The sequence below is a fragment of the Hipposideros armiger genome, unplaced genomic scaffold (assembly GCF_001890085.2).
Source record: "Hipposideros armiger isolate ML-2016 unplaced genomic scaffold, ASM189008v1 scaffold_1297, whole genome shotgun sequence".
NCBI classification, from domain to species: domain Eukaryota; kingdom Metazoa; phylum Chordata; class Mammalia; order Chiroptera; family Hipposideridae; genus Hipposideros; species Hipposideros armiger.
In genome coordinates, this window is record NW_017732647.1 from 262,348 (window position 1) to 266,422 (window position 4,075).

Here is a 4,075-nt window from a genome sequence, read left to right on the forward strand (position 1 = left end):
CAGAGATCAACAGCAATATTATCATAGTAGGGGACTTAAACACCCCATCGTCACCAATGGACAGAACCTCCAGACAGAAAATCAACACAGAAACAGTGGCCTTAAATGACATTTTGGACCAGCTGGATTTAATTGATATTTTTAGAGCATTTCACCCCAAAGCAACAGAATGTACATTCTTCTCAAGTGCACATGGAACATTTTCCAAGACAGACCAAATGTTAGGACACAAAACCAGTCTCAATAAATTTAAGAAGATTGAAATCATATCAAGCATCTTCTCTGACCACAATGTTGTAAAACTAGAAATCAATTATAAAAAGAAACCTGGAAAGCACACAAACACATGGAGGCTGAATTACATGCTACTAAATAGCGAGTGGGTAAAATCTGAGATCAAGGAAGAAATCAAAAGCTATCTCAAGACAAACGACAATGAAAACACAACAATTCAAAATCTATGGGATGCAGTGAAAACAGTCCTAAGGGAAAAATTCATAGCAATGCAGGCCTATCTAAAGAAAGAAGAACAATCTCATATCAACATACTATCTTTACACCTAAGGGAACTGGATAAAGAAGAGCAAAACAAGTCCAAAGGGAGTACAAGGAAAAAATAATAAAGACCAGAGCAGAAATAAATGAAATAGAGACCATAAAAACAATACAAAAGATCAATGAAACCAAGAGCTGGTTTTTTGAAAAGATAAACAAAATCAACAAACCCTTAGCCAAAGTCACCAAGAAAAAGAGAGGGACAACCCAAATTAATAAAATCAGAAATGAAAGAGGAGAAGTGACAACAGATGCCACAGAAATACAGAATATTTTAAGAAAATACTACGAGCAACTATATGCCAACAAATTTGAGAATCTGGAAGAAATGGATAAATTTCTAGAAGCTTACAATCTACCAAGTCTGAACCAATAATAAAGAGAAACTCTGAACAGACTGATTACTACCAAAGAAATTGAGTCAGTAATCAACAAGCTTCCAACAAACAAAAATCCTGGACCAGATGGCTTTACAGGTGAATTTTACAAAACATTCAAAAAATAATTAATACCTATTCTCCTCAAACTATTCCAAAAAATACAGGAGAAGGGAGGGCTCCCAAGCTCATTTTATGAGGCCACTACTACTCTGATCCCAAAAACAGAGAAAGATACTACAAAAAAGAAAACTACAGGCCAATATCCCTAATGAACATAGATGCAAAAATCCTCAACAAAATACTAGCAAACCGAATTCAGTGTCANTATAAGAAGCCCAAATCTAAATTACCTAAACCTACAGTTGGCCCGACAAGAATGTGTGAATTGTTGTTATTGCAGCTTGCCGCTATCCCAGAGCCATGTTCATCTTAGCTCATGGGCCTTCTCACAAAAGCCAATACAATAACAACAAAAAAAAGTAAAGAAAATTTCAGATATGTTGGAATTCTCCAAACCAGATAATTTTGGACTATAGGCCCTATTTCTGATGGACTCTCTTTGACTAGAAATCAAAATAACTGTCACCTTTGCACACACATAATTCCCAATCAAAGAGCTGTCAGAACAAATGTATAGATCTCTAAAATGTCTATAAGACTACATCTCATATCACAAGAATGATTATGACATCTATCCTTGCTCCGCCATTTTTTCCCCCTGACTTGTGACCTTAGCAATACAATCCCTACATTGAACTCATCTCTTCTTGAATCCACTGATCCCTATGACTCCAGCTGTGAATTGCCAACAGTTCTAAATGACAGAGTGTATATACAAGAAGAACAGTGGTAAAAGATGAAGTTGCACATAAGGAAAATCAGATCATGAAGGGCCTGATATGCCATATAGACAGGTTTGGACTTTATCCTAGAGGTAAATGGGAAACACTGAAATTTTCTGATCTATAGAATAATACAATTGTATTATATTTTCACTTTGTAGGTATTACACTGACTGAACTTGAGAAAGCAATGGGGAGACCAGTTAGAAATCTATTGCAATAGCCATCAAGAGATGTGACCTAGAACAGAGGTGGTGGGAAAAGTAGAATTGGGGAATATATGAGAGGAAGAAATGATGGGTCTAAGTGGACTAGAAGAATATGAGTAAAGAAAAAGGGAGATGTCTGCATTGACTCTAAGGTTTCTGCCCTAGGATAATTAGTTAAATAATGATATCATTCACCAATGTAAGGAAAACTTGAAGAGAAGCACATTTTGGAGCAAATATGATACAATAAGGGTGTGTCTGTAGGCAGGTAGAGATGTGTGGATGGCAGCTGACAATGTACATTTATAGCTCAGGAGATAGCTATAGATTTTGGAGGCATTAGACTAGGTATGGGGGGTATAATAATTTGCTAGGGCTGTGGTAAGATATCACAGACTGGGTGGCTTCAATAACAGAAATTTATTTTCCCACAGTTCTGGAAGATAGAAGTCCAAGGTCAGGGTATTGGCAGGGTTGGTTCCTTCTAAAGGTCATAAGAGAATGATCTGTTCCAGGCCTCTCCCCTTGGCTTATAGATGGCTTTTTTATCTTTTGTGATTCACATTGTCTGCCCCTTGTGTGAATGTGTGTGTCCAAATTTCTTCTTCTTTTAAGAACACCAGTCACATTGGTTTAGGTCCCACCATAATGAACACATTTTAATTTAACTAACTCTGTAAATATTTTATCTCTAAACACAATCACATTCTGAAGTATTGGGAGTTGGAACTTCAACATATCAAATTTTGTGGGGAACACAATTCAGCCCATAATGAGTGAGCAAAGACACAGGAATAGAGGTGTGAGGAGACTGAGGAGAGAACAGGACCAAGAGAAACATTCAGATTTGGGTGGGGAGAGAAAGGACTAACAGCACAGCAGACTTGAGAGGATGGTTAGAGAGATCTTGAGGAGATCCAGCAAGGTGAGATATTTTAGATGCCAGGAAAGTTTCAAGAAGGGAGTGGTCTAGAGTCAAATGTCTCTTTGGAACCACATAAGGTGAGCCTATTTGGGAATCAGAATGTCACTGATGGTTGAGTACTTTAAGGTGCTAAATGGGTTTAAGAGTTGGACTGCACTGGGTTGAGGATTGGAAAATGAGGGAGATGACATTTGTGTGTGTGGAGACTGACTCTGAAGGCAAGGAGAGACAGAGTTAACTAAGGTTGAGGCAAGGTGGGGTTCTGTTTGTTTAGGTTTGTTTTGATTTTTTTAAGATGCAAGAAATGTATAAGGTAGAAATACAGAGCCATACAAGAGAAGATAGAAAATAAGTATAGATCTTTCTGAACCATAGACTTGATGACATAATTTACCTGCTCTAATGCCTTCAGTGGTTGGTTTCCAGTGGATAGGAAATAAGGCCTAAGTTACTTTTCATGGCACACAGGCCCTTAACAATCTCACCCCACACTACCCCTTCTGTTCTCCTGCTGTTCTGTTGCCTGCCCTGTACTCTATCTATGCAGAACTACTCACCATTCCTTGAGCGGGACCTTTCTGGTCTCCAAATGTCTGTACCTGGTGCTTTCCTATTGGTTGGTATGCCCTCTTTTCTTTCTCCATGTGAGAGATTCCCACTCAACCTTCAGAAATCCATATCTAATGCCACCCTTTCTTTGGAGTTTGACCCAACTTTCATCACCCACCTTACTTTCTCCACAGCCCCCTTTCTTTGCTCGCATTGCTTCCATTTGCATTGCATCACAGAATGTATTTCACTGATTGGCAATTATTAGTATCCACACTTATTTACCCAAGAGCCTGTGAGATCTCCAAGTCCAGTAACACTGTCTTTTTTTGCTCTCCAGCATTTACTTCAATGCCTGGTTGCTATCAGTGCTCTAAATTTTGGATGACTGAATGAATAACTCAATGAAGAAATAACTTAAAACTTCATTATATCTAGTTACCTTACTAATTGGAGAACATTTGTTGCTCCTTTACACTCTATTTTTCCCCTTGGAATACATCTAAAGTGACTTATCCTTTATGTTCCAGCTGAAATTCTAACTCCTCCACCAAAGAACCCCTCCCCTTACTCCAACACACACACACACACACACACACACACACACACACACAC